At 35.4% G+C, this 10,166-nt stretch overlaps 1 protein-coding gene across 1 annotated transcript in view; it reads left to right on the top strand.

Moving 5' to 3' along the window:
* OTUD7A (OTU deubiquitinase 7A) overlaps positions 1 to 10,166 on the top strand; it is a 313,826-nt gene that overhangs the window by 225,402 nt on the left and 78,258 nt on the right. The window lies entirely within an intron of this gene.

A 10,166-nucleotide genomic window follows, 5' to 3' on the forward strand; every position in this document is an offset into this window, starting at 1 on the left:
TAGGGATTATTTATCAAAGACTGCATAGGTTGTAGGAACACTAAGAAAAAAATCTGTCATGTTGAGACTCGTACCTGTGGCCCAAAGACAAGGAGCCTATGAGCCTGGAAAATAAGCAAAAAAAGAGAGTGGCTAGAGGGACAGAGCTGTGGCAGAAGTTAAGCCTTCAGAGAGAAGGAAGGAACTTTGGGGATGAATATTCTCAGTGCTACTCCTACTCAAAAATATAAATAATACCTCTGTCTAACCAAATAGCAGTCAAGCCTAGGTATCAGAATAGGGTTGAGCACACAGAGCAAAGATCTGAAGGATAAACAGAAGACATACAGAGTTGGGTTGTTGGACATGTTGACCATATCTTGACTTTGATGTACATTTAACTTCATACCATTGCTTGTTTGAACAATCCTGAGCATCCTTATCCAGTCATGGAAGAAGGAAGGCACCAGATGCATATCAACAGAGGGCAGGAAGATGACTAGTGGGGGTCTCTAGTCTGTTAATCAGCCCTTCAGTCCAATCACATTTATTGGATTTGGGGAGCCTCAGCAGTCTGTGCTTGGACTAAAACAGATCAGGATGAAAGATCTGATATATTCTTTTAGAAATCAGCAATAAAAAGCCTTGCAGGTCACAACAAATCATCATTCAATACAGTGCTAGGAGATGAGCCACTAGTTTGGAAGACACTCAAAATACACAGTGACTGCAACAGTGGATTCAAGTATACAAACAACAAGAAGCTGGACCAGATAATGGTTTTTCTATCCTGTATGGGGTTGTCATGAATTTCCATTCTTGAAAAACACCTTAAAAAATCTAGACCTACTCAATTGACTACCACTTGTCTGTCAGCTTATCATTTCAAAATTGAAATGAAATACATAAAGATATACATCCTAGATTTTAGCTGAAATAGACTGGTATTGGCCATTTTGAATCAGAAGATCATATGATTTGCTATGCCAAGAATGGCAGATTCAAGAGAAATGGCATTGCATTCATCATTAAAAAGGACATTTCAAGATCTGTTTTCAACTACAGTGCTGTCTGTGATAAGGTTCTGTCTATCCATGTACAAGGAAAACCAATCAATCAACTATTATTCAAATTTATGCACCAAACAGTAAAGGTAGTGATGATGAAATTAAGGAATTCTACCAATGTCTTCAGTCTGAAATTTATCAAACATGCAATCAAGGTACGCTGGAATAAAAAAGTTGAAAACAAAGAGAAAGAAATGGTAGCTTGAAATATGGTCTTGGTGACAGAAATGACGCTGGAGATCACATGACAGAATGTTGTAAGACCAACGACTTCTTCATTGCAAATGCTTTTTGTCAACAACTCACCAACTTCCCCAGATGGGATATACAGAAAGCAAATTGACAACATCTGTGAGAAGAGTCAATGGAGAAGCTTAATACCGGCAACTAAAATGAGGCCAAGTACTGACCATGAAACAGACCACCAATTGTTCATATGTAAGTTCAGATAGAAGTTGAAACAAATTAACGCAAGTCCATGAGAGCCAAAATATGACCTTGAGTATATCCCAGCTGAATTTCGAGACCATCTCAAGAACAGACTTGATACATTAAGCACTTATGACAGAAGTCCAGATGAACTGTGAAATGACATAAGTCATTAAAAAGACAGGAAATGGGTAGGAAAGAGGGAACCGATTACAAGGAACTATATGTGACCTCCTCCCTGGGGGACAGACAACCGAAAAGTGGGTGAAGGGAGACATCGGACAGGGCAAGATATGACAAAATACCAATTTATAAACTATCAAGGGCACATGAGGGAGGGGGAGTGGGGAGGGAGGGGAAAAATGAGGACCTAATGTCGGGGGTTTAAGTGGAGAGAAAATGTTTTGAGAATGATGTACCAATGTGCTTTACACAATTGATGTGTGTATGGATTGTGATAACAGTTGTATGAGCCCCTAATAAAATGTTTAAAACAAAAATAAATAAATAATTGGAAAAGAAAAACAAACAGGAAGTAGGCGAATGGTGTGTTTAGATGGCGAAAACCATGAAATTGCCTGGCTGCTAATTGAAAGACTGACAGTTTGATGAGGGCAATGAATGTACAAATGTACTTTACACAATTGATGTATGTATGGATTGTGATAAGAGTTGTATGAGCCCCTAATTAAATGATTAAAAAAAAAGACAGGAAAGAAGTAAAAGTTCAAAGTAGATTTGTGAAGAGACACTGAAAGTTGCTGTTAATTATAGAGGAGCTAAGGCAAATGGAAGAAAAGATGAAGTCAAAGATCTGGACAGAAATTTCAAAAGGGAAATTTGAAAAGACAAAGTAAAATATGATAATGAAATGTGCAAAGACCAAAAATTTTGAAAAACAAACGGGAAGAGCTAAACAAAAAATTCAAGCCTCAGGTTGCAATGCTTAAAGATTCCATGGGTAAAATATGTAATGCTGCAAGACACATCAAAAGAAGATGGAAAGAATTCACAGTCACTTTAACAAAACGAATTAATTGACATTTAACCATTTCAAGAGGTAGTATGTGAGCAAGTACCAAAGGCACTAAAGGAAGAAGTTCAAGCTACACTGAAAGCATTAGTTAAAAACAAGACTCAAAGAATTGATGGAATACCAACTGAAGTATTTTAACTAGCTGATGAAGCACAGGAAGCATTCACTGGTCTATGCCAGGAAATTTGGAAGGCCGCTGCTTGATCAACTGACTGGAAGGTATTCCTATTTTTACCCATTCCAAAGATAGATGACCCAACAGAATGCATAAACTATTAATTAATTAAGTTAATTAATATCAAGTGCAAGTAAAATTTTGCTGAACCTCATCCAACAATGGTTGCAGCAGTGCATTGATAGGGAACTGCCAAAGTTCAGGCCAGATTCAAAAGAAGATGTGAAACAAGGCCCATCATTGCTGATGGCATATGGATCTTGTCTGAAAGCAGGGAATACCAGAAAGATGTTTACTTGGGATTTATTGACTATGCTAAGGAATTCAACTGTGTGGACCATAACAAACTTGAGAAGAATGGGGATTCCATACAATTTCATTGTGTTCACGCAGTATCTGTACATAGGTCAAGATGCAATTGGGTGAACAGAACAAGAGAATATTGTGTGGCTGTAAAAATTACCTTTTTTTTTCTTTTCAGAAAGAGACAAACAGGACTTTCTTTCAAGGCGTGACTAGGTGGGCTATAAACACTAACCTTTTGGTTAGCAGACAGGCTTGTTGACTGTTTGTACCCCTCACAAATTCAAATGGTTACAGGTACATGGAGACAGTGTATTAACATTTGTAAGTCCACTTAAGTCTGGCCTTAGCCTTTGCCTCCCCGCTCTGGCAGGAAATATAGGAGATATGGCTGACATGTGGGCCAGTGAACCTTTGGCACCTTTGCAGTTCAAGGAAATGGAAAGGCCCCATGTTCCTATAATCGTTTGTGTGTTTGTTTGTTTTTTTACTCTACCTTACACAATCCAATATGTCCAATAGCCCACCCCTTGCTTGTTCCTTTTTCCTGTCTTTTCTTAAACTGCCATTTTTCCTTTCCCAATTTTTTTCTTTCAAACTACTTACTTTCTTTCTCTTTTACTATTACCTGTCTTTGATTTTCATAGTCCTTTCTCCCTCCTTCAGTATTGTGGTTTCTGTTATTTCTTTCCAGCACCAATGGACAGAGACAATTACCTTCACAAGACCTAATGACCTTCCCAACCCTAATAATTGCACAAAAATATCACTGAGACAGATATCAATCTCAGTCAACATGAAATAACAGGAAAAAGAGATGCAAACAAGTGAATAACACCCATAGCCAAAGGAAATTTCTGATGAAGAAAAGCTCTGGAACAACCAGAAAAATAATTCAGAAGAATAATATTCAGGTACTTTCAACAGATGAATAAAGTGTTTATGGAACAATATAAAGAATAGAAAAACTAGAAACCTTGTATAAAATAGAGGAACTGTTTTGAGAATGATGAGGGAAATGAATGTACAAATGCGCTTTACACAATTGATGTATGTATGGATCGTGATAAGAGTTGTATGAGCCCCTAATAAAATGATCAGAAAAAAAAATAGAAATCTCGACGGTAAATACTAAGATAACAGAATCACAAAACATTTAAAAATAAGAGTAATTTAATTGAAAAATTGGAAAACAAAAAGAAAATATCAAGGAATATGGGGGGACCCCAAACAGGATAAACCCCAAACAGGATAAACCCCAAAAGAAAGACATCATGATAAATTGTACACAGACATTCCAATAATGACACTGAATGTTAAAGTTGCAAATATACCAGTCAAGAGACAGAGACTACCAGACTGAATGAGAAAACAAGAACCATCAATATTCTGCTTCACAAACCTTAAATGATGATGGCAACAAATGTACAAATGTGCTTGACACAATGGATGGATGGTTGTGATGAGTTATACAAACCCCCCAAAAAAGAAAAGAAACAAACAGAGAAAAATGCAAAAACTAGACTAAATATTAAATTATGGGAAAAGTATATCAATCTAATGGCAACCAAAAAGAGCAGGAGGGGCAATATTAATCCCTGGTAAAATGGATTTCCAGGTAAAATCTATCATGAGAGAAAAGGTACTACATAATATTTAAATGGACAATAAAACCAGAAGATATAGCCATAATAAATATATACACACTCTAATAAAGACCTTGAAATACATTATTCAAACTCTTGTAAAACTAAGAGAAAAATGGACAATTCAACAATAATATCAGTAAATTTTATTTACTCTAAAGTAAGAATAGAGTATCTGAAAAGAAATTCAATAAAAACGGAAGAACTAAACAACACAATGAATCAACTTGATCTCTTAGACATATACAGAATACTCTATCCAACAACAGCAGAGAATTCATGCATTCCAGTGCACATGGAATATTCTCTAGAATACACAATATGTTAGGACACAAAGCACGCATTAATAAATTAAAATATATTGATGTTTTACAATCCATTTTCTCAAAGCACAATACTATAGAATTCAAAACCAACTATAGGAAGAGCCAGTGAAAAAAAGAAAACATACAGAAACTGATAACACCCTGCTTAAAAATTTTTGAGTAACTGGAGAAATACAGATTAGACTAAAAAAAATGCTTGAAATAAATGACAATGCACACACAACAAACCAAAACATTTGTGACACAGCAAAAGCCGTAGTGTCAGGGTAATTTATAGCACAGCGCACACAGACACAACTGAAAAAGAAATTTAAACCAAAGTGAACACCCTAACGGAGCCTGTACTAGAACAAGAGCAACTAAACAAACTTTTAATAATCAAGAGAAATAAACTCATAAAAATTAGAGCCAAAATAAATGCAAATAGAAAACGTTTTTTTAAAGTTATTTTGAAAGGATTGACAAAATTGACAAACCACTACAAAACTTAACAAAGGATAAGAAAAAGAAGATATTAACATCTAATATAAAGACAAAAAAGGTGAAATCACAATAGAGTCAAGTACAATTTTTTTTTAAATAACAAACTGTGTATTCAAAATCAATGGCTAGCATCTAACTTAATAGAAAGAAATTGCAAACATTTCTCCTCTGAATAGGAACCAGACAGAGATGCACTTTATCAACACTCTTATTTAATACATACAGTCCTGGAAACCTTCGCCAGAGATATAAGATATCAAAAAGATATTTACGGCATCCAAATTGGAAAAGAAGCAGCAAAGCCCTCTTTATTTAAAAACCACATAATCCTGCATATAGAAAACCCAGACAACTCTATTAAAAAAATGCAAAAAAAAAAATGCTGGAACTAATAGAAAATTTTGGCAATGTAGAAACCTATAAAACAACATACAAACATCCATTTGATATTTGTATATTAAAGAGCATTTGATATTTGTATATTTAAGAAGAGAATTCCAAAAAGGAAATTAAAAGAATAATACAATTAATAATAATTACCCAAATGATAAAATACTTAGGAATAGATATAACCAGAGACATACAACCAGAGAAACACAAGGCATTGTGATAGTTAAGTTTACTCTGCCAACCTGGCCAATAGAAACATGTGGGATTAATCAGGTTGCACTTTGGTTGGAGAGCCAAGAGATAAATTGGTCTGCAAGGTCCTCCCCTATCTCTCTTGCTCTCTAGTGATCAGACCAAAGTGTTGCTGCTTTAGCTAGTTCTCTGCCTCAACCTGTGTGCTACACTATCTGTGGCAGTTACATTATCTCCTGTCAACTTGACAAAGGGATGGAGTCTAGTCTGTCTTTCCACTCATTGTTCTGTGATCTTCCTGCATTCAACATCATTGCATGGCTATGGAAGCTAAAGAGGAATTTATGGACTACTAGTGTACATTTGGACTAATATCAAACTTATGGATTTGATCTGGACTGGGCCAGGATGTTTTCTTAATATTCAAATACTCTTGGATATAAAACTCTCACATATATATGAGTGCCTTTGGATTTGTTTCTCTAGTCAATGTAGACTGACACAGGTGTACACAAAGAAACTATAAAACACTTAAACTATAAACTAGGTACATAAATACAAGAGTGTCCCATGCTCATGGATAGGAAGGCTTACTATAGTGAAAATGTCAATATTACTGAAAGCACATGATACATTCAATACAATTGCTATCCAAATTCCAATACAATTCTTCAAAGAAATGGGAAAACTAATAACAAGCTGTATATAGAAAGGAAAGGAACCCAGGATAAGCAAAACACTATTAAAAGCAACGTTGCTTTTACCATTGGTTAACTTTCACTCCCCGAATTCAAAACATATTATATCCATGGTAATCAGAACAGCTTGATATTGGTACAATGATAGAAATGTACACCAATGGATTAGAACAGAGAACCTAGAAGTATGACAAAGTACCTACAGCACTGATTTTTGATAAAGGGCTATAAAACACATTAAGTAAAGAAAAGATTATCTTTTCAGCAAATGGTACAGGAAAAATTAGATCTCTACCTGCAAACAAATGAAACAGGACAATACCTCATACCACGTATAAAATTTAACTCAAGATGGATTGAAGATCTAAATATAAACCATAGAACCATAAGGATCATCAATGAAATAGTAAGGGCAAGTTTAAGGGTCTGAATACATGGCATAAACACTCTAAACATAATAAAAATCACCCACACTACAAAAGACAAAATAGAGGACTGAGACCTTCTAAAATTATGAAACGATGTACATCAAAAGACTTCATCAGAAGAGTAAAAAGAGAACATACAGATTGAGAAAAAAAGATTTGTCAATGATATGTAAGATAAAGGGCTAATTTAAAAACCCTTTAGAAAACTACAACACCTTGATCATAAAAACACAATAACTCAATCAACAAATGAGCACAAGACATAAGTAGACAATTTACTTAAGATGACATCAATGGAGTCAACATCATATGAAGAAGTGCTCTTGTTTTAGCTATAAGATACAAATTAAAACAAGGATGAGATACAGCCTTTCACCAACACTCACAGCAAAATAAAATAATTAATACAGAATATAATATATACTGCAGAGGATGTGGAGAGATTAGAACTCTCAGAAAATGCTGATGTAAAAAGATGGAAACAATTTAAAAAAAAAAAAACCTATGTGTGGAGGGATGGATAAGCAAACTCTGGTACATACATACAATGGAATACTATGAATCCTTAAAAAACAGTGATGAGCCTGTCAAACACCTCATGACATAGACAAGATCAGAGGACATTGTGTTCAGCAAAATTAGTCAATATCATAAAGATAAATATTTCAGGACATAAAAGTTATAAAGGAAAAAGTGGTCTTCACACAAAAGGAAAAGGCTATGATAAGGCTAGAGGTGAGGGATGGAAGGAAAGAGCATTAAGGAGGAAGGGAAAATAATTTTTTTTAAATCACATATATTTGGGGTTACTGAGACATTGTAAATATTTTGATGTGATGGGCTGTGCAACTACATATAGTTATGTTTTCCTTCGTATTTGTTAAGGGTCACAGCCTTAAAATTTCTCCAGATTCTTTACCCATCAAACCTAAACACTGGTCTGAGTGATTATAAAAGGAGAAAAAGTAAAATTGAAATTGATTATTTGTGACACACAAGCTAGTTTCAAACAAACAAACAAAATTTTAAAAGTCTGTATTCCAAAAATAATTGAAAACCTTGATGAACTGGGGAAAAATTTTAAATACATAATCTACCCAAATTAATACAGACTGATGTAGAAAACCTCACCAAACCCATAACAAAAGACTGACTAGAAGTCATTTAAGAACTTCCAAAGAAAGTTCAGGGCCAAATGGCTTTACTGCAGAATTCTAATAAGCATTCAGAGAAGAGTTGGCACCAATTCTACACAAGCCATTAAATTCTATAGAAAAGAACAACAAACTCACAAACTCATTTGATGAAGCAAGTGTAACCCAAACTCAGGCAAAGACACTATCAAGATAAAACACAAAAAAACCAATATCCCTAATGGACAAAGATGCAAAAATTCTCAACAAAATATAGGGCAGCAGAGAGGAGGAACCTCCCATCTAGAAAAAAACTTAATAATACTTATATAGAACCCAAGGAAAGAATATGCCCAGTATTATGTTTCTAATTGGACACTTTTTACCTCATTTCTATCCAGCCTTTGGTGACCCAGGTCGTGTGCTATAGACTACTGGGACTTTAGACTCTGTTCTTTCAAGGATGACAACATCCTTCATAGGCCACACCAGAAGGACTCACTGTGGAAACTCCACTAAATGAACTGAGCTTTACCTCAAACTCACCTGATATTCGTTGGAGTTAACACAGAAACTCCCTGGACAGAAACTTCTTCTCAAAGAAGCAGGTAACTGCTATCCCAAAACCATAGAACTAGTGGACATTGATTTGGATCTCTTGCTTTGAGGCTGCACAATGAATAGTGAGCTGAAACTACCATGTGCTTACTATGTCAATGGCCTCCTTACTTTATTATGACATGTATTAATCTGGTAGGTGTGGCTCTGCTGTTGTGAATGAATACTGTTGAAAATTTTATTCTGTCACCAACTATAAATAGTGTTCAGTCACTTTAAAGGTTCAATCTGTACAAGTCAATAATTTATATATTGTAGTTCATAGCTCGCCTACACTTATATAATTTTCTTTTGTCAACAGTGTTTTAAATTCTTTGTTGTTTTTGGTACTATCGAGTTGGTTCTGACCCATAGTGACACTATGCACAACAGAAGGAAACACTGCCAGGTCCTGCACCACCATCACAATTGTTCATTTGCTTGAGACCATTGTTCCAGCCACTGTGTGAAACCATCTCATTGAGACCTTCCTCTTACAGTGCTCCCCACTTTAGCAAGCATGATGTCTTTCTGCAGAGACTGAGCTCTCCTGCCAAAATGTTCAAAGTATTGCTCTAAGGAACACTCTGGTCATACTTCTTCCAGGACAGGTAGTTTGTCCTTTTAGTAGCTCATGGTACATCAATATTCTTTTCCAGCCCTATAATTCAAATGCATCAATGCTTCTTCAGTCTTCAATGTTCAACATTCAAATGCAATATGATACCTTGAGTTAGATACAACTTAGTCCTCAAAGTAAAATCGTTATTTTTCAATACTCTAAAGAGAACGTGTGATGTAGATTTACCTAATGCAACACATCTTTGTTCTTTTGACTGCTACTTTCATGAGCACTAATTGTAGATCAGAGAAAGACAAAATCCTTTGTTCTATTAAACTGGAATTCCATGATGCTCACCTTCCCAACATGATCGCTGAAGACAAAGCAGGTGCATAAGCAAATGTGGTGAATAAAGCTGGTGGAGCCCGGCTATCAAAAGATATAACATCTAGGGTCTTAAAGACTTGAAGATAAACAAGTGGCGATCTAGCTCAGAAGCAACAAAGCCCACATGGAAGAAGCACACCAACCTGTGTGATCACGAAGTGCCGAAGGGATCAGTTATCAGGCATCAAAGAATAAAAAATCAAAGCATTGTAAGCTTATCTCCCAGATATGATCACTGAAAACAAATGGGTGCATAAGCAAATGTGGTGAAGAAAGCTGATGGTGCCTGGCTATCAAAAGATATAGCATCTGGGGTCTTAAAGGCTTGAAGGTAA

The sequence above is a fragment of the Echinops telfairi genome, unplaced genomic scaffold, assembly GCF_000313985.2.
Source record: "Echinops telfairi isolate 266 unplaced genomic scaffold, ASM31398v2 ScPeMD7_7475;HRSCAF=8513, whole genome shotgun sequence".
NCBI lineage: Eukaryota > Metazoa > Chordata > Mammalia > Afrosoricida > Tenrecidae > Echinops > Echinops telfairi.